The sequence below is a fragment of the Rhinopithecus roxellana genome, chromosome 18 (assembly GCF_007565055.1).
Source record: "Rhinopithecus roxellana isolate Shanxi Qingling chromosome 18, ASM756505v1, whole genome shotgun sequence".
NCBI lineage: Eukaryota > Metazoa > Chordata > Mammalia > Primates > Cercopithecidae > Rhinopithecus > Rhinopithecus roxellana.
In genome coordinates, this window is record NC_044566.1 from 98,800,158 (window position 1) to 98,822,225 (window position 22,068).

The window sequence follows — 22,068 nt, forward strand, 5'->3', positions numbered from 1 at the left end:
GATATTCTTAAGGACATTTTTGTTTCTTTATTTTGTCCCTCTCTGGCTCCATTTTGGGCAAGAATGAAATACAAATCTTACCCTAAAAGATATATATTAACCAGCTCTTTCTAAAGGGAAATAAAGCTGAGAGTTCCAGTGACGGTGGGAAGCGTCTCACCAACTCTATTTCAGTCCCCCGGGGTTCTTCCTCAGGAGCTCCAGAGTTCATGGGGACCCATTGGTCAATGCTCAGAGGGCTCACAGCAAACACATTTCACATTCACACAGAAGCTTACGGTCCTGTCGCTCAAAGGGACTGCAGGGCTTCTGCAGTTCACCCCTCATTTTAACGATGAGCAAACAAAGGCTCAGTGACAGGCAGTGACCTGTCCAAGGTCACACAGTGATGCAGGGGCCGCAGTGGGACTAGAGCCAGGGCTCCCGGCTCCCCAGCCAGCATCTCCTCCCACAGCAGGCTGCCCACTTCCCTAGCGGATGTGGAGCAACGGACTGGAATGAGCCCCCTTTCCTTTCCCTGAAATACTCAGTGCAGTGACTAACATAAGGTTCAGAAAGTTAGGTTCTCAAAGGCAGTGGCAGTCCACTTAGCATGTGTGGCGGTATCTATCAGGACCACAGGTGAATGAACTTGTTAAAAATACAGATTTGCTGTCCCCTGTCTCCCCGTGGCTGACTTAGTGTGGCCCTGGGTTGGCCCTTGGGAATCAGTATTTTAATAAGTTTCTCATGTAAATGATCTGAGTCCCACATATTCTGAATGCTGGTCTAATGTGCAGAGGAATCCTTTGAGACAATGACCACAGATCCTTCTCTACTATTAGCTTTGTAGGCAATCCCCAGGAAGCAGGAAAGATTGCCCTTTCCTATTTTCTCTCCCAACAAAATCAGGGCTAAGGGTGAGGAAGCATGCTTGGATGAAGAAGGCAGTTTTACCATCTCCAGGTGTGCAATGTGGCCCTGTTTCTTCTCCTAGGAAATCTCTCAGCTAAACTCCTGCTCTAAGAAAAGGAGGCACTGAAGCTGTTCAAGGAAGGAGAAAACTAGGTGAAACTATTTGCACTTAGATTCCATTTTATCAGACGTGGTGATAGTTTTTTACTGGGTATCACACTTCCTGTTAATAAAGTGAAAAAACAAACACGCAAAACCTCTCACAAAAATACTCCAACTCACTCATTTTGAATCTGTATTTTCAGTCAATGTGACTACCTCAGTGTTACTGTAAAAGTGAAACTCTTGAAAAGGGGACTGGGATCAGAGTAAAGTGTCAGTTTCGTGAGTAGACATTCCTCCAAGTGCTTGGCATTTTTAGAATGTTTTGCTTTTGTTTTTTTACCCTGACTGCAGTAAATGAACCGTGATATGAAAACACCGTTTTTCTTGTGTTGTGGCCTAGCATTTCCTGAGAGAAGCCACGGCTGTGAGGTAGCGATGGGGGACATGGTGAGTGCAGAGGAGACAGAAGAGAAGAGCTGGGAAAGAGATGCAAAAGGCACAGAAAAGGGAGAAGAGAAAAGCATCTGCAATGAGATGCTCTGTAATTAATCATCTCCATGAAATTCCAAGTCTCCAAGTCCCATCCGCCATGCAGTTTGCTGACACAGAGGAGAAAAAGCGCTTCCACAAACACACGACTAGTAAAACTGTTACAGCTACGTGAATAGCCAGGTTCCAGCAGGAGGCAGTGGCCCTTATTTTTAAAATTATGCATGAAATCATGCATGTGGAGAAAAAGATAACAAATTCCCCTCTCTATGCCTTGGAATATGGGAGTCCCAAAAATATCCTGAGAATATTTTCTGTCTCATGTTGGTGCTGGTAGACGCTAAACTACCAACATATTTAGCTGTCAAAGTCCCTTGAGAACGTTATTGTTGATAAACTATCACTGGGGGAACTGGAGGTAGACCCTCCTTTTCCCACGCTTGCATTTCTATAATAGATGGTCTCATAGGAGGAGGAAACAAGTGACTCTGACTGAGTTTTCCTTCCTCACAGAGCGCCTGTGTTTGCAAGCTGAAAAGACTCCTCGAAATCTCCTTTACTTTCACTCACCTGCGTTCCTTCCTGCCGTTTAACTAAAAGAGGAAAGGTTCAAGGACTCACTAAAGTTTCCAGCACATTTTCTGTGTTTTCACTACAAAGTGACAACATGTAGGCCATAGAATTCCTCTGGACAGCTAATTTTAAATGAGTTTGGATGAAAAGGATAGTCCATGTAGGTTTACTGATGGTAACAAATCGACCATCTTGTGATAGCTGGGGAGGCTGTATTTCTGTGGGGGCAGACTTTTGCTGTGAACCTAGAACTGCTCTAAAAAAATAAAGTCTATCAGAAAAAAAGGATCCATCATGTTTGTGAAAGTGGACAGTGGATCCAAGGAGTCTGATTCTACTTTTTTAATTTGTGATTATAATTTTGTGAAATAATTTTATTTCTGTTCCAGAAATAAAAAACCTAGGTCTTGTTCTGGCTCCTTATCTCTGTGCTTCTGATCTGCTGTCCTTGTGCCATAAATCTTAACTTTGTGCCTCTGTTTCTCCTATTACTTTAAGAGGAGAGGAGTCAAGATGAGGGAAGATAAATAAGGTAAGATAATTCTCTATTTTGGAATTTATATGCCTGTGTGTGTGTGTGTGTGTGTGTGTGTGCACAAGCACACCAAAAATTCCTTATCTTAGTGGAAGAAAATATAATTAAACACAGCCAAAGTGATTTCAGTTATTTCATCTTTCTGGATTCTAGTGTTCTCACTGGTAAAGTGAGGGCATGGAGATGGATGCGAACATCCCTTCCAACTCTAAGCATCCCTGAATGTAGACCAAATGTCTGGAAATGTTTGGAATTGATTGTCCCTGGTAGTAATGGCCAATCTGCATGCCAGGCTCGATGCTCTCTTACTGGGTTCCCCATGTGACCACCACGAGGGAGCGTCTTTGAGGGAAGGAGGTCATGGTCAGAGCTTCTAGGGATCAGACTCTGGTCTCACTGTCGTCTCATTGTCGTCTTGCTTTGCTTACCCAAACAAGCTATCTTGCTTTTAGACTTGGCCTGAGCCAGCTCAAAGCCAAACATGGTAAACCAAAGAGCTCTTTGGGCCACACGGATCAGAAGGGTTGGAAAGGGGCTGACCTCAGTCCAAGAAAATGCAATTATTTGAACCCAGAAGACAATAATATGTAATAGGGATTTTAACAAAAAGCCAGTAATCCTGGAGGGGCTTTTTTACAATTCTCATGAGCCTTTTAAATAACTTGTGTTGAAAGCTTCTTACTGTTTTAAACCAATGGAGCCATAGCCTTTACTCCTAATCATCAGTTCAACCAAAAATAATTCACTTGGTATCTTGGTATTATACTATTAGTATGTAGGAAGCGCTTACAAAATGAGGAGCTTGAAGCCCAAATTCCCGTGGTAGCAGTCTTTGAGAATATAACAGTGATTTAATGAAAAGCAAACTCAGGTACATCGTTGATTTGATGTTCTGGGAACACACAATAGTTACTGGCATCCAGACTGACTGCCTCTGCCCTGCCTTTCACCAAGTTCCTTTCTTTACTCCCCTTGGAGTGAGCACAAATGAGTGAGCCGTGTTCTTCTCCAGGCTTCATCACAGAATTCTGTGAAGTTGCTCTGGGCACTAAAAATAGTTCTGGTGTCAGAAAGGAACATATCTTTTTTCTTTCTTCTCTTCTCCCCTTCCTTCTTTCTCCCTCTCTCCCTCCTCTCCTCCCTTCCTTCCCTTTTCTTTTCCCCAGAGGAGCTTATGAAAGTACTGTGGACGACAAAGAAGAGACAAAATAGTAAACCCCTAAAAGGCCCCTTCACCTCTTGTTTGACCTTCGATGGCAGTAGAAACATCACAGACACCAAGAGGATTCTAACGTTAGGCCCCTGGGAACAGAACATTCAGCCCTGGGAGTCTCTTCAAGAGAAACATCAAATTACTGGTTCCAGTTGTTTCAAGCTTTACAAATGAGATATAGGATGTGAAAACCCTTTGTCTGTCCTCACACACGTCACGAACGTGGCGTATCCTTACTGGTATTTGGTGAATACTACAGGCTGCCAAGCAAATTCTGCTTCCATCTAGAACTACGCTGCATTTTCTGAGATAGGACAATGGGTGGACATAAATCTAGAACAGAAATTAAAAAAACAAAACCCAGGTCTTGTTCTGGTTTCTCGGTCCTCGTCTCTGTGCCTCTTATCTGCTATGTTTGTGCCATAAGTCTTAACTTTGTGCCTCTGTTTCTCTTATTCTTTTAAAAGGGGAAGTGTCAAGATGAGGGAAGATAAAAATAGCTGCAAGATTCTTCTTGTGGCTGTCATTGCCCATAGTCAAACCTACTCTCAAAGAGCTGATCATTTTACAGTTCAATTACAGTTGGTAACTTGTCCCTGTGTTCACCTTCAAGGGAGTTTTTTTAAAAAAGGCTATTTCAAATGCTGTTCACCTTCACATTCAATTCAATCACCTATTTAGGGTTTTTCATGTCCTCTACCAGTATTTCTACCTTGTCTGGCTTGAATTTTTTTTTTTTTTTAGGCTTTCAGAGGCGTTCCCCGGTGGTGACATGAGGCCACAGGCATGTATGCTGCTCTCAGAAATGCGTCACTGGAGAGGCCATGGGTCCCCTGCCTCTCTGTATGCCATCATTCCTCTAGGTTATTTTCATCCACCATTTAGCTGCATCCTTCCCGAATACCTTCATATAACTTGAATCTCTTATCAGCTTCCCAAATGTTCACCCTGGGACTTTTCCTTGTCATCTTGCTATGTGGCTGTAACTTGGAGAGAAGCTCCGGTGTTAACTTTATTCGACAACAATGCCGGAAGCCAGCATTAGCTTGCAGTTCTCTTCTAGTCCTCAGCGACTAGTCCTAAATGTGCCGAGAAAAGCTTTATTTAGTAGCTTTAGCTCATCTTAAATGCTGCAGCATGAAGCCATATCAGCCACTTCCTGTAAAGACTAGGGCTGGGGCAAGGGTGTTTACCTACAGGCTTTGAGTTGAAGAGTCATTGAATAAATGCAAAATCTTCTAAAAAATCTACTTGAAATCCTATCGAATAATTTAAATCTTTGTACTTAAATGTTCTTGAGATTTTTTATTTGTTTAAGTTGAGGGTTCAAGTGCAATCTTGTTACATGAATATATTGCATAGTGATGAAATCTGGGTTTTTAGTGTAATTATGCCATGAATATTGTACATCGTATTGTACCCATTACATTCTCATCCCTTGACACCCCTCCCACCCTCCTACCCTTTCCCTCCAGTGCCTATTAGTCCACACTCTATGTCCACATGCACACATTATTCAGCTCCCACTGAGAGGTGAGAATATGTGGCATTTGACTTTGTATTTATTAATATGATTAATAAGAATAACAGCTAAGCTTAATCTATGATTGTTATTGCTATTACTATCACTGGTGTTAAGAATATTGAGGCTGAGTACAGACAGTGGCTGAGCTAGGAGCTTTATGCACACTGGCTTCTATCATCATTACAAACAACATTTTACAGATCTGAAAGTGAGATGAGATTTGGTAATTAGCACACAATCACATAGTCAGGAGTTTGAACTTGGCTTGTGTGCTTTGCAAAGCTTTGAATTTGGCATTTATGCTGCGCCATGTGCAAATTAAAAGGGGCTGTGCATCTGCTGGGCTGGGGCGGGCTCCACTCACGGGTTGGAAGGGATGAGAAGAGGAAGTTAAGGGAGTCACATCCCTAGACTGTGTGGAGCTGGCTTCTTTCGCAATCCCATCATCCTCATTTGGACCACACGGATGCAGGTTTAATGAGGCTGCTCTTTTCCCTCTCTACCTGCGCTTGCTCTCTGTCTGTCTGAGGCAGGGAATAAATGCATGAATAAATAAATGAAACAAAATACACATGTGTGCCAGACCAGTCTATCTCGCTGGTATATATTAGATGTTTCACTAGCCCATCAGGTCCAGAGTTTTGGCCTGGACAGACTTCTGGGTGGTCTGCAGGAGAAACTGCCAATTTCAGAGTTTAGTCCACTCTGGTTCTGCAGCCCACAGGAGAACCACACTGTGTGACCAACCCTGAGGCTAGCACCTGAGGCTGCCACAAATGTGGCCAATTTTGTATCTCCATCTAAAAAGTGCTTTTTTTTTCTCTTAAGAAAAACAGAATGCACACTTTATTTTTGTTTTCTTATTTTTTACTTTCTATTTTTATTTACTTAAAAATCTTTTATTATTATTATTGCTATTATTATAAAGGAAATCCCATAAAAGGCGTATTTTAACTGGGTTGAAAACAGTAATCACCATAGTCTGGAGCATAATATTCCACAATAACAACTGATTAAGTAGTTGTATAAGACACGCTGCCCACGAAAGGTGTCCTGTAAAGACTTTCCCTGCCCCAGGCATTCCAGGGATTTGTCTAGTCCTGGTCCCTCTTCTCTGCCTGATTGGTCTGGGTAGGTCTATTAGTCTGTTTTCGCACTGCTGATAAAGACATAACTGAGACTGGGTAATTTATAAAGAAAAAGAGGCTTAATGGACTCACAGTTCCACGTGACTGGGGAGACCTCACAATCATGGTGGAAGGTGAAAGACACGTCTTACATGGTGGCAGACAAGAGAGAATGTGAGCCAAGCAAAAGGGGAAACCTCTGACAAAACTATCAGATCTCATGAGACTTACTCACAGTCTCAAGAACAGTATGGGGGAAACCGCCCCTATGATTCAATTATCTCCCACCGGGTCCCTCCCACAACACGTGGGAATTATGGGAGCTACAATCCAAGATGAAATTTGGGTGGGGACACAGCCAAACCATATCAGTTGGTAAGTAATGTATGAAGGAGAATCTTTCTAGGTGCCAGCAAGGAGACAAAATGAAGGATGTACCTGAGTTTGCCTCTCTGAAGGTCAGTGTTTGTGGATATAGGTGACATCTTTTAGTGAAAATAATTCATGAAAGAAGTCCAACAGCAAGGGTTCTGGAGAAGTTTGCAGCACCAAGAGCCTCGGTATTGGAGTGAAACTACGTAGTGCCTGGGGTCCATAGGCTCAGGCCTAGGGAGCGCTGGGGGTGCTAAGATGGGCTATTGCCTTTGTGGACTGGAAGTTTAGGACTGAACCTGGAACAATATTAACCAATAGTACCAACTACCACATGGCCCAGTTAAATAGGGCTTCCAAGAATATTTATCAGAAACAGAGAACTCAAAAAATAACTGCTCCAATGCTCTGCTCTAAAATGGTATGATGCTCCACCAAGTCAAAAGATGCTGGCAAAGTTGTGAAGAAAAGCGGATGCTAATCCATGGCAGGTGGGAGTGTAAATTTGTTTAGCCATTATGAAAAGCAGTGTGGCAATTTCTCAAAGAATTCAAAGCAGAATTACCATTTGACCCAGCAATCCCATTACTGGGTATGTACCCAAAGGAATACAAATCATTCTACCATAAAGACACATGCACATGTATGTTCATCGCAGCCAAATTCCTAATAGCAAAGGCATGGAATCAACCTAATGTCCATCAGTGGTAGACTGGATAAAGAAAATGTGGTACATATACACCATGAAATACTGCACAGCCATAAAAAATGAAGTAATATATTTTGCAGCAACATGGATACAACTGGAGGCCACTATCTGTTCCCATCCTAACACAGGAACAGAAAATCAAATACTACATGTTCTCACTTATAAGTGGGCACTAAATGATGAAAACACATGGAAACAAAAGAGGGGAACAAAAGACACCAGGGTCTACTTGACGGGGCGACATGGAGGAAGGTGAAGATAAAAACACTACCTATTAGCTACTAGGCTTATTATCTGCTTGGTGAAATAATCTGTACACCAAACCTTTGTGACATGCCATTTACCTATATAACAAACCTGCAATGTGTACCCCTGAATCTAAAATAAAAGTTTAAAAAACAATCAACTCAGAGTTGGTGAAGGAAGTTACCTTGTGTATGCCTACATTTGTATTTTCCTGCACATTTCCTAAAATCAGCTAATACTGTGACATGAAATAGAGCATGTAGGAGTCAACGAGTTGGTAAGAAAGTAGCAAACTTTCAAAGGCCCCAAACTAAGTGAAAATGGGCACCCAGAAAAGAAAACAAGAGTATTGAGAATGGATTTGGTCCAAAGGACATTCCCTAGATCCAGATGACCTTAAACCTTGATGGCCTTACATTTGCAGGGTGGGCAAGGAGAGGAGAGTAAAATACAGGGCTTCCCTAATGTGATGAGCCAGTATCACTACTCCACCACATACAGCCAGGGTTCCCAAGGGAAAAATCCTTAGGATAAGATGAAATAGAAATACCCTTCAACACAGGCCACCCAGACTTTCTATTGATTAATTTCCAAGGAATATAAACTCACACACACAATAAAAACACAACAGAAACAAAGAAAACATAGCATCTATAAGGAAATAAAGCACCATTTGTAAGAAACTGCAGAAATACCAGATGAGACCAGCAAACTCTTCAGATATTAGAAGTATCAGACACAAAGTATAAAATAAACACGTTTAAAATGGAAAAGGTAGAATTTAGAAATGTGATGAGGAGGCAGATACTACTGAACACAGGACCAAGCATATCTGAAAATTCATTCATTAAGTATTAGAAATGAAAAATAAAACCACTAAGTTAAAAACTAACTGGATGGGTTTAATGGCAAATAAAGTATTTTATTTAGCTGTTAATAAACCTGAGAGACTAAATCAACTGAGAATTAAATACATTATTATCAGCTAAATACATTATTCTGAATGTGGCAAGAGACAAAGAAAGGTTAAGAGACATGAAGGATGGAGTGAGACAGTCTCACATGTCCAATCAGTTATTGGATGAGTAGAGGAAGAGAGTGAAAGAGGGTGAAGCAATATTTGAAGACATAATGACTTAGAATTTTCCAGAATAGTCAAAGAAACCAGTCATGAAATTCAGGAAGCCCAATACATCCTAAGCAAAATTAATAAAAAAAGAAATCTATACCTATACATTATGACAAAATTACATAACAACAAAGAGGACCCTAAAAGCAGTTTGAAAGAAAATACAGATTACTTAAAAGGGAGAACTGATAGCAAACTTCTTAACAGCAACAGCAGAAACCAGGATACAGTGAAATATAAGCATCAGTGCACCTGGAGAAAATAACTGTTGACCTAGAATTACAATTCAGCATAAATGTCTTTCAAGAATGAGGGTGAAAAGACATTTGCAAATAAAACTCTCAGTAAAGGAAACCTTATAATATGTATTCCAGACCAAAGAAGTCACTCCGATGGATGGTTTTATGCAAAAGGAATGATAACCTAAGAAAGTGGTGAAATGTAGTTGATTCTATATTAAAAGTTCCAGTATAGGCCCGGCGCGGTGGCTCAAGCCTGTGATCCCAGCACTTTGGGAGGCCGAGACGGGCGGATCACGAGGTCAGGAGATCGAGACCATCCTGGCTAACCCGGTGAAACCCTGTCTCTACTAAAAAATACAAAAAACTAGCTGGGCGACGTGGCGGGCGCCTGTAGTCCCAGCTACTCGGGAGGCTGAGGCAGGAGAATGGCGTAAACCCGGGAGGCGGAGCTTGCAGTGAGCTGAGATCCGGTCACTGCACTCCAGCCTGGGCAACAGAGCGAGACTCCGTCTCAAAAAAAAAAAAAAAAAAAGTTCCAGTATAAAATGGTAATAACACTCTTAACTTTTGTTTTGTGTGAAACACACACACATAAGACAGAACTAAATTATCTCATAATAACAGCATATAAATTGGGAGGAGAATTATCAGAGTCAAGGTATTCTAAGGTCCTCTTGTGTTGTTACAGAAAACGAAAAGGTATTGATGTTTTAATTAAATGTGGACTTTGATAAGTCAGGATGCATGTTAAAATTTCAAGGGTAATTATTAGAATAATAAAAACTACAGTATTTGATTCCAAACACTAAAAGAAACAGAGTGAAGTAAGAAAATATCCTCAATTGACCCACAAGAAAGAAGAAAAATAAGACTAAAAAGATGAGACAAATAGAAATCACAAAATGAGATGGAAGAAATAAATATAAATATTTCTAGTACATTTAGGTGAACTAACTGTTCCAATTGAACAAAAAGATTGAAATAAAAAGATTGTTATTCTGGATTTTAAAATAAATCTAGCTATGTGATGTTTATAAGAGACACATTTAAAACATAAGTGTTCAGAAAGGTTGAAAGTAAAATGAAAAAAGATATTTCTGTTAAATATTTTTAACAATTTGGTGTAACTACATTAATATTGGAAAGAAAGAGACTTTAAGGCAGAAAACAGTAGAGAAAGGAAATCATTATATATACTGATGAAAGCTCAATTCAAAAGAAAGGTAAGTTTTAACTATAAATATAGACGTGAAATATATACATCATCCACAAAAAATTATTTCTAGAATTTTCCATTTAATATTTTCGGACTGCAGTTGACCATGAGTAACTGAAACCACAGCTTTCTGCGGTTTCAACTGCAGTTCAAAAATATTAAATGGACAATTCTAGAAACAAACCATTCACAAGTTTTACACTGTGCACCATTCTGAGTAGTGTGATGAAATCTCATGCTATCCTGCTCTACCTCTTCTTAATTGCAAGAAGGGTGAGTATAACACAATAAAATATTTAGAGAGAGAGAGAGGATTTTCAATAACTTTTATTACAGTGTGTTATAACTGTCCTATTTTATTATTAGTTATTGTTAATTTCTCCCTGTGCCTAATTTATAAATTAAACTTTATCATAGGTATGTATGCATAGGAAAACACAGTATATATAGGATTTGGTACCCTGGGTGGTTTCAGGCATGCACCGGGGGTCTTAGAACATAGCCTCTATGGATAAAGGGGGGCTACTGCAAAACAAAACAAAAAGTGCACTACTTGCACAGTGAAAATCTCTCTTTCAGCCCTAATTGATAGAGCAAACAGATAAAACAAAACTCAGCAAAAATACATCAGATTTGGGGCATGTTCTGGAAAAGATCCTCTTATCTTCTTCCCTCTACTCTTCCATGAAGCAGAGAGCAGTGGCATCTTATGTGTGGCATTAGGAGGTATTGGAAGCTGCTTGTCACATTTTGTTCACAACTGAGTGTTCCTGAATTTTAAAAAGTAGCGATGAATCGCAAACATTTATATAAAAATAGCACTCTTTGGCTACAATTTGGTAAATAACTGTAACAATCTCTGAGTTGTCCATCTATTGTTACTGGGCACAAAGAGTGGAGAGTAATTAAAAAAGACACACATGCGCACACACACATACACACACTCTCATACTCACATACATACACACGCACACACTCTCACACTCACATACACTATACCCTTCATTGTCATACTGCGATCCAAATTATTCCAAGTCAGCTTCTTAAAAAAAATCCTAAATATTCATTTTACTTCTTATCCTCCAAAATCATGGAGAAAGGAAACTTTAAAAAATGATTATACTGTAAAGAGCTTTTAATTTTATTCATTTTCTTAAAAAAAAAAAATTGACAAAAGAGAGCATGAGGATCCTTTTACTTGAGCCCTCACCATTAAAAACCTAATGAAATACTTCTTGTTCCTTGAAGACATTTTGCATAAAGAAGATTTGATTTTCCTGAGTAACTGGAAACATTTTTGTGCAGACATGTCTTGCACTAAAGATAGCCTCTGGGTTTTTGGATTTTATGTGAGTAGATCAATTAGGCCAGTTTGCTGCCTCTATGTTTTCTTCTTAGACCTCTTCTAGACGCTTTGTATTTACCCTTTTTTTCTAGCATTCAAGGAACTGCAAAGAGCAAGCAAAGGAAATGCTTTGCTTTTTCAAGTACAGAGATGAGTGTTTTTCATGGAAATGAATGCTGGCTGCTTTGGGGAGTTTTCTGAGGTCAAAATCCCTTAGAATAAAATTTACAAAGTCATTGGTTTCCTACCTCATTATGCATAAATAATGTAAGAATTTGTATTCTTATTTTTCTTCCAGCTGAATCAAAGTTCTACAGTTTTGCCAATAATTCCACGCAGAAGCCAATGACACGTACATTCCTGAGACTATCTTTGCCATGGATAAGTTTGCTGTTGCTATCAGCCAGTGCAATTTCCTTGATTAACCTGTAAAAACTGTTGTCCTTCGAAGAAGGCCGTTCAGAAATCAACTGATATTGTACAAGAAGACAACAGCAGGTTCCAGAACGTGAATTCTTGGTGATTTTAAATGATGATGTATGAAAGAGACAGAAAGGGAGAACAATTTGATTGGCTCCAGCCAGTTTGGCCCAGAAGGAAGAGCAGAAAAATTGCTTTGCCTAAGCAAACATGACATGAAGTCATACAAGAGCAGCACTCATAATGTGCAATATCAAAGCCTCATTTAAAATACATATTGTCTGGATCTGAGAGACATCCAGATGCCAGTACTAAAAAGTTTTTACTCATTCTGTTTCTTTATTGCCACTTTTCTCCTATTTCTTGGCAACAACTTCTGTATCCTCCTCTGAGACAGTGCCTTCAGATTTGGGGTGGGATCCTTTGCTCTGGTTGAACGATGACTGAACTCAAAGTTCAGGTAAGCTCCATTGGCATCCACTGCTGAAAATCAACCTGACTGAAAAAGGATAATGGTTTTGTAGGACAATGTAGATGCCCCCTCTCTAATGAGGACTTAGATTTCTCCTAGGATTCCAACATTTTTTTAAAAAAAGTTAGTTCTTTCAAAAGACCGTAGAAGAGTCGGTTCATGCGCAGGGCAATCTTTACAAGAGCATGGTTGGATGTAAATTATAGTTATTTTTGCCTGTCATCCCCTAAAGCAGGGTGTCCAATCTTTGGCTTCCCTGGGCCACTTTTTGGAAGAAGAAGAATTGTCTTGGGACACACATAAGATATACTAACACTAAAGACGGCTGATGAACTAAAAACAAAATGCAAAATATCTCATCATGTTTTCAGAACGTTTACGAATTTGTGTTGGGCCGCATTCAAAGCCATCCTGGGCCACATGTGGCCCATGGGCTGTGGGTTGGACAAGTTTGCCCTAAAGTGTTGTGAGTTCTTTGATTATGGTCTAGTCACCCACACATGGTTCATGTTAGTGCACAATAAATATGGTGAATAAAGGAAAGGCTGATTTTTCTGTTCCTTTTCATGTAAGGTTTGTCTTAGGGTTGGAGAGAGTAATGACATGGAGTTTTACCAATTTAAAAATCTTGCCTTCATCATAGTGTTTGTAGTCAATAATGTTACTGTTCACTAACATGTCCTTTTTCTCTCTCTATGTGAGGCACATAGGAACATATGACCCTGACTTCCTGATGGTTTGATCATGTGACTTGCTTTGGCCAATGAGATGTGATCAGTATGATGTGACCCTTCCAGGTAGAGACATGAACAGCCACCTCTGCCACATTCTCCATTTCCCCTGCCACTGTGACAGGTGAACCTCCAGATAATGGCTGCTCTGTCATCGGGTGCTGGAGTAAGGGTGATGACCACATGTAGCTGACTCACAGCCAATGCAGAACGAACACTGGGCAAAAGAAATAAACTTGTGTTGTTGTGAGCTATTTTGGGGATTGTTTATAGGTGTGGCTTTGCCTGACCTGGCCCATCTGGATCAATACAGCATTGGAAAAGCTTCTACAGATATTACACAAACCAACTTCCCACAAATTATGTGTTAGCCAGCAATATAATGGAGCTGCTGCTGGTGGTGGTTCATTCATTTACTATCAACCTGACTTTTTGTTTTTCGATAGCTCAGCCAATGTTATGGGTATAAGAAAATACCCATGAAGTCAGAGCCTTTGACCATAATGACTGTGAATGAACTTAGTAATAAAATTATTGTGTATTGCAGATAGCGTTCTACCTTTAACAGTTATGAAGGGAAGTCAATTTTTACTTAGACGGGTTCCTTTTCATCTGTTTTTTTTCTCTACAGTGTTTATGCCTGAGGTTTATTGCTAGCAGTAAAGAGTGTCCGAGTATGTTATGGGAATAGCCAAATTCCCAGGGCTTTCAAATGTATTCCATAGGCCCCAGAGTCTGTTAGAAGCTGATTGATCATACAGCAAATACATCAAAACTGGTATTTATGAAATATCCCATTTCTTCGGCTCTATCTCTCATAAGCATGAACATCACATTTGGGAGTTGTGGTGCAAATATCTCAGATGCTAAGAGAAAATATTGTTACAGATTTTCCATGACAAGGAAAAGTTTCTTTAATTTATTCAATAATTTAATAAAAGATTCTATGTCAACTGACGAGTCTCATGAACAAATATTTTTAAAGGTAAAGTTTAGTGTGGCTTGTCTATCCAGACTTCCATAATCAATCCACCAAAACATCAATTACATAGCAGGATAAAGGACAGTTACTGTGAATGAGTGTGCAGATGGACTTTTGCATCTGACTAGTTCGTAACTGACAACAAAGCTTCTGTTTAATTTGTTCAAGATATGGGCAGAAAGTTCTGGCTTAAGAAGGGAAAATGAGCTATTAGACATGGCCTATATTAAGGATGCTACAGATGTTTAATGTTTTTAATTTGCATATTTGGCCAATGATTATTTGTTTGTTAATATACCTTCTACACATTCTTTCTGGTATAGTCAATCTGAGGTTGCAAAATCAAACTCCTATTTACTGTATGCTAATATTAATATTCCATGAGCCTCTATACTATGTACTGTTCTCTGGAGAAGACATAGTGTGTCTAACTGACTTGGAAAGTAATGTCTTTTCTAGTCACTTGCCTTTTGATGACACCAGCACTAACAACATGCTATAATGTAGATTGTACATAGCAGCTAGTTTTACTAAGTGCTATGCAACAGAGAAGAACTCAATCAATACATGTATTGATAGATTGATACCTATAGAATGCATCAATTTGGGTTTAGCTGAAGTCTAGGAATTCTTGAAAGAAATTTTAAAGCCCGAAGCAGAAAATAAGCATATCAACATGTCATAAAATAGATACAAAATCTGTAATAGCCCTATTTTGGTTCTGAAAGTGTAACATTTCATTTTTTATGATACAGAGATCACCAAAGCTCTTGCTTAAGTGTTTCTGAGGATAAAGGAGAGTTTAATCCAGAGTTGAAAAGGATTTTGTTAATAAATTGCCCCCAACATGATTTAATATAACTCACACTTAATATAAGTTGTGCAAAATTGTTCCCCTTCCAAAACATGTGGCGTAACATTATTTTGTTGTCAGAATCCATATGATTCTCTGAACATGTCCTAAAGCAGTGATGCGGACTGGGTTTTAGTATCTCCCAGGGAGTAACGTAGCTAGAGTGAGTGTACTCTTCCTTCTCCCCAGGGTATACAGCCCTGTGCAATTAAACACAACTTTGCCTGGACTGAAAGAGAGGTCTATGTGCCTTCTATTTTCACTATTCCTCCACATGCCCAAAAGAATAGCTTCCTGGGGATGCAAAAATAGTTCACTGCCCATTGGGTATGAGCTGAAAAAATCCACGTAAGGTCAGGAGTTCCATCCAGGTTTCCAACAGTGCATACCATTGAATTAGATTCGTGCATCCTTCCAGTACGTGGAATAAGCAGAATATCCTGGAGATAAGCCATCATTTTATATGTGTGTCTTATGATGTTCCCGCCTTGGGCTTATTAACCACAGCCTCCTAAATGGAAAGAAGCCTGTGACAGGCGACTCTCCCTCCTACCACATGCTGGTGATGCTGCCCGGAGAAGAGCAGAAACCGAGACAGAATAAGTTGGGTGGTCTGGTTTTAACGTTTTTTAATTTTCTCCCTGCTTTGTAAGCTCACTACATTTTGCTGCTGTTATTACCAAGGGTTCATTGAAAATGAAACTGGGGTGTCTCAGTGGGGTTTCACAGCAAATAGATAAAGCAGGTTCAGGCAAGACCAAGCCGTTCACAACCTGAAGTGGATGAAGCAGTAGCCATTTGTTTGCTGGGGTGAATGGGACATAATTTATTCAGCTGCAGCAGAGGCTGAAAGCCAATCTGGCCTTGACCCATTTATCTTTAGAAAACTAATTAAAGTGGAGAATCTGGCTTACTGTTGTTATTGAGGTTTTAGTTTTTTTGTTCAGGGCCAAGCGAAGACTGAGGGTGAGTGCATGTGTGTGTGTGTGTGTGTGTGTGTGTGTGTCTGTGTGCATGTGTGTGTCTCTGTGTGTGTCTGTGTTGGGGTGAAAGCTGGGAAATATCAGTTTCACCTAAACACAGTGGCTGAAGGTCTAGATAATAAAGCAGTTTCTTAAACACAGCCTGACATCCTTTTGAAATGCAAACTAGTGGATTTAGCTGGGTGCAGAATCCTTTGAGGTGACAGTGAAATGCCATGGCAATTGAAAATGAACAACAGACAGTTTCCTGATTCCTTATAACCAAGAGTTTCTAAATTGCACCAAAATGGCCCCAAAGAGGCATGGAAGAACATTTTTATCACCAGCATTTTACTGAAACTCGTACTAACCATCAGGCAGGAAATGATGCCAGAATGTCAGTTGCTTTGTCCATTTCGTTTCAGAACAATTAAAAAAGTTGCATATCTTGATGATCTTTTGTAAGTGCTTAAATATATATGTAATAATATTAACAACATGTTTGTCACCAATGACCTACTGATGAATTTCAAAAGTTACAGTGTATGTTTGGAAGACTCATATATAAAACAGACATCTGGTTTTTGTGTTGTTTGTTTGTTTTGGCCTAGATAAGGTTATAGAAACAAGTAGGAAAGTCCAGCAGACACTGGGATGTTATGATATGTATTCATTCCAGTATGTTCAAGGAAGTGATAATCCTTGGGGAAAGCTACAAGGGTCATGATAACCATTAGATGAGGAAACCGAACTGGACCAGCTACAGGAAAACCTGGAACTCCCAAGAGAATGTGTTGGAAAGGACAGATACTACTGACTTAACTGAAGCCACTCGAGTTATCAGTGGGACCAATCAAACAGAACCCTGACTTGTCCCACCCATGACGTTTTCCCCTCCCATTTCCCTCTTAGTGTCAGGAGCCCTTGAGCTATTTGTCTTCCCTGTCCCCTTCTCAAGGTCTTCCTTTCTGCAGTGTTCCTATTCCAGATTTACCTCCTAATTTTCTTACTTCACCCAAATTACCCTGGTCTCAAGAAATATGGATATGGGCACATGGCCTCAGGAATAATGAACGGGGATACTACTCAGGGGACAATTTCTTTTTAAAAGCATGATTTCAAAGAAGGGATTTTAGACATTGTGTTATCACTGCCTGGATTTAAGGCCAAATAGTTAGCACTATGATATCACAGGTGCGCTGCACAAATAAATATGTACCCCTCAGGTGAGAGTCACATTCCCGCCTCAGTCCGTGATACCATGTAGGGTGCATGTCTTTAAGAAGTGTTATCAGGGCTGGGCACAGTGGCTCTCGCCTGTAATCCCAGCACTCTGGGAGGCCCAGGTGGATGGATCACTTGAGACCAGGAGTTGGAGACCAGCCTGGCAAACATGGTGAAACTCCGTCTATACTAAGAATACAAAAATTATCTGGTTGTGGTGGTGTGCACCTGTAATCCCAGCTACTCGGGAGGCCAAGGCAGGAGAATCACTTGAACCCAGGAGGTGGAGGGAGCAAGATTCCATCTCAAAAAAATAAAAAGTGTTATTAGCATGCAGTGGTATTGCGGAAACCAGATTAGATAACTGACTATTTTGGTTAATATAGTCAAGTAAGATAACCTGAGTGTTCTTGTCCTCAGTCCCATAGTGGGGGTAAGCTTTCAAGTAAAAAATATCCAATGCTCCCTCTCCAAATGCTCTGAATACTCTGAAAGAAATCAGGAAATTCAAGAAAAAAATGAAAAGCAAACAATCTATTTTTTAATTCCTTAAATTGTCTATGTCTCAGCTAATGGAAACCTTAGCACCTTACGCATGAGGGCTGATGTTGGTATGTTCTTATTAGCACAAGAAAAAGGCCAATATATTCTAACAGGGAAGAGCTAGTTTTCCAGGCAGACTACACATTGTCTGAACATTGGGACAGAATTTAAATCAGCCATTCGATGAGCTCATCTTCCACCAAGATTACATTGAAAACTTGGCCATTGGAGAAGAATATGAAAATGGTTGTTAACCATAAATTGCAAGCAGAGAAGAAACGACAAAACAAGTTGGCCATGTGCAGTATTCAGTCCACTCCAGATAATTTGGAAAGGGACAGTGGTGGGGGAATTTCTCAGGAATGACTGTACAAAGACAAATGGGGATGAGAGGAAGAAGAAGACCAATGCTTACACTATGCTGCATAGTCCGCCACACAGTCCTCTGGGAAGCAAGAGGAAAACAAATTTAAAGGAAAAAGAAAAAGAGATTATTCTATACATAATAGCACAGCACAGGCACAAAGTTTAGCTTTGTAGGTTGGCATTCCACCCACCCCCATCCCAAATTCCCTCTGAATGACCAGTAGGATATTTGAGAAATCCACATCCACGGTACAGTGTTGAATACTTACTGGAGATTTACGGGTCTAAATCATCACCAACTTGTTAACTTCCAAACCTGGCTTTTATTTTTTTTAACTTACTTTTATAAAACATATTCCTCTAAGATACACCATGCACAGTCCATTTTTACTCTAATGAATCAGCTGGAATAAAGTAACTGACACTCCCTGTCCAAGTGCGTCTGTGAGCTGTAGAACACGTTGTGCTCTAATTTTCTGAGCTGTACAACTAATTGAGTTTTACGGAGGCTAATTTGAAATACCTTTTGATGCTCAGATCTTAAAAATCGAGCTATTTTGTGCTGATTTATTTTTATACTTGACATTTCCAGTGAATTGGAACCACCTTTTAAAAAATTATAGTTTCACATCAAATTATGTAAGAGAATTTGCAGAGTATACATTTAAGAATAAAGGAACATGACCAGTCTCTTCCTGAGTGCAAACAATAATCTCTGGCCTGTTTGATTGAAAGTCATTAATAGTCAGCTGGGATAGAGGGGCTTCTAAGGGGAGTTTGTTGGTGACAAGAAAGCAACATGATGGTAGGATGACTCTGTTAACTGAATTACCGCAGCTGATAACATTAGTATCCTCAACAAATCATGGCTGTTGGCATTAGGGACTGTGATAGTCTTAGATGAGTTGGCTTTGCGTCAGCAGCTGAATTTATAAAAATACATTCACTCATTCTTGGATAACAAAAACCACTTTAGGGTAGCATGTCTGAAAGCTTCTGACTACCTCAACTGCTTCTTATGCCTACATAACTTTAGAGGAGCAAATGGAAATGTTCCCTAGTGATACAAAAGAATTTATAAGTTCCTTACAAATATAATAAGATGTTAAATGATGGAACTGGTGCATTTTTAAAGACAGAGTTTTGTTTTCAATCATTTTATATAAGGTTTAGCAGCAGTTTACTCAGTTTGGGGTTGTTAGTTTTATTTTTAAAACGAACCCCATAATTACCAGTTCACATTAAAAATTAGCTTTAGAATAACTGATATAAGAAAATTTACCAACAGATCCCAAAGTTATTACCACAGGTACTAATTTAAATGGCACTAAGAAGTAACTCTCCAAGTGCTTTATAGTTATTTTCATTTTGGCAAAACAGGTGGGGTGATTGGAGTAGTGTTCTGATATTGTCCTTTGAAGCATTTTTCTGCTGAAACACTTCAAGAAATGAAGGGAAATCTTTTCCAATTATCCTCCTTTTCTCAGACACATGCTTCTTATAAATATTCAGGAAACATCTTTTCTGGGAAAAATTGAAACAGGAGTAGGTAATATGAGCCTTGTTTATAAACAGCCTAAATAGGCTGTAATGGATGACAGACCCATCTGGATAGTTTTGCAGTGCATCCTTCTTGAAGATGAGCATGTTTGACTGTTGTACTGCGGTCTGCCAAGGATAACTGCCCCGACTTTCCACTATTCAGAGCTATATTGGAACCCCCAAAGGAAGAAGGCCTCAGGGGAGCCAATGGCTGCGAGACTCTGTTATTAGCTTTGGACCTAACTCGTGTCTCTCAAGAATAACCTTGATATAGCTCCGTTTGATGTGGAAACAGCGCCTTGTTCTCAGGAGCTGAGCAAAGTGGGCTTATGGCTGACTGTGAATTACACGTCACTAATTCTTACCATTTGGGAAGGGATCAGAATTTAATTTAATAAAAAAATAAAACTGCAATTTTCACTTACAAAGCCTGAAGCCACACCTTTGAGGAAGTAAATGCTACATGCTGTCTGAGAATGTTTTAGAATACAATTGGCTTATTGATTTAAATACTTAGGCATGGAGTCTGGTCCTTGGCTTTTACTTGTGATTGTACATTTAACCATTACCAATCATTTTCAGAAAAAGGTTGATAAAATATATTTTTCAGGGGTGCAAAAGGTAGAAGATTTTCATTCTGTTTGCTACTTGTCTATACTCTCAAGACCCTTATATCTAGAGCATTTTGAACATTACCAACAAAGTTCCTTTATAAAAGGTTCAAATCTCAATTTTCATGTCCATCAGATTTTAAACACCAGAGAAAATTCTCCAAGTGTTGAAGCTTTACTTAGTTTATGCTAAGCTGCAAAAATATTGTCTTTAGAAACATATTTTTCTTGCTCTACTTCCCCTGTTTAAGGGTGTGTGTTTATTTCTCCTGGGGATGAGGGAAAACTGCTTCTATGTTTCAAAGGGAAAAAATTAATTAGTTGCCATACATATCATTACATTGTTCAAATTCAGTGCAATTTTAACTAAGTGCGTAATGTACCCCAGTTCTTTTAAAACTTTTTCTTTTATTTTATTGTGGTAAGGACACTCAACATGACATCTACCCTCTTAACAGAGTTTTTTTTTTAAGTGAACAATACGCTATTGTTAGCTGCAGCCACAATGTTGTACCTCGGATCTTTAGAACTTATTCATCTCACATTGTACTCCTGTTCTTGAATTAGATTTTATAAAAATTCAGAGTAGACTGAATTGTCCCAATAACTAAATTAGAGCCAAAGAAAATGGGAAAAAAGGGACCAAACCCATACTCACCATTTGTCCTCTGGTTAGAAAGATCTTGATATACAATGCAATTTGTAAAGTAAAATTTAAACAACATAATCTAATGAAAACCATCATTTCTTTAAAGCAGTTTGACTAGTTATTTGGTGGAATTTAATTGGTTGTTTAAAAGAAAAATGGTGACTATTTTTAAACTTTTCCTGAAACTGCAACAGAGAATAGATGTAAGCCGCTAGGCGTGTTGGCTCACGCCTGTAATCCCAGCACTTTGGGAGGCCGAGGCAGGTGGATTGCTTGAGATCAAGAATTCGAGACCAGCCTGGACAACATGGCAAAACCATGCCTCTACAAAAAAATAAAAAGTCAGGCATGGTGGTGTATGCCTGTCATCTCAGCTACTCAGGAGGCTAAGGTTGGAGGACCACTTGAGCCCAGCAGGTCAAGTTTGCAGTGAGCCGTGATCATGCCACTGCACTCCAGCCTGGGCAACAGAGTGAGGCCCTGTCTCAAGGGAAAAAAAAGAATAGATATAAGCAAGGTAAAGTAGAAGGTTGCAGCAACTACAAATATCTACACTAGAGAGAAGGCTTTATTTGCTAACAAATGGCAATAAATTTATAACAAAATATAATGGTTAGTTACCCCTTTATTTTGATACTTCATGGATAGGCCTTTAGGTTGTAAGCACATTTGATTTTTATAGAGAGAAATGCTGAGATATACTCACTTTGAGGCCAAATTCAACAAATTTAATCTTATGAGTTCCACACTATAGAAGGATATTAACTAAAATCATAAAGTAATTTATAACAGTGACTAATAAAATTATTTTCATAACTGGCAGTCTTTGAGATCTGAGTTTATATGACACAGTCAGATGTGGTTCAAGTGCTTTATGACATTAAGGATTTTATCTGTTAATTTTACATCAAGATAATTGGCAAAGCAACATTAACAGCACTAACAATTGCAGGTATATAAAGTGTTTATAGTACTATAAATGGAAGAAATTGA

The 22,068-nt window shown here is 39.3% G+C and overlaps 1 protein-coding gene across 1 annotated transcript in view; it reads right to left on the reverse strand.

The window, feature by feature from the left end:
- GPC6 (glypican 6) overlaps positions 1-22,068 on the reverse strand; it is a 590,829-nt gene that overhangs the window by 78,786 nt on the left and 489,975 nt on the right. The gene's annotated exons all lie outside the window — the stretch shown is intronic.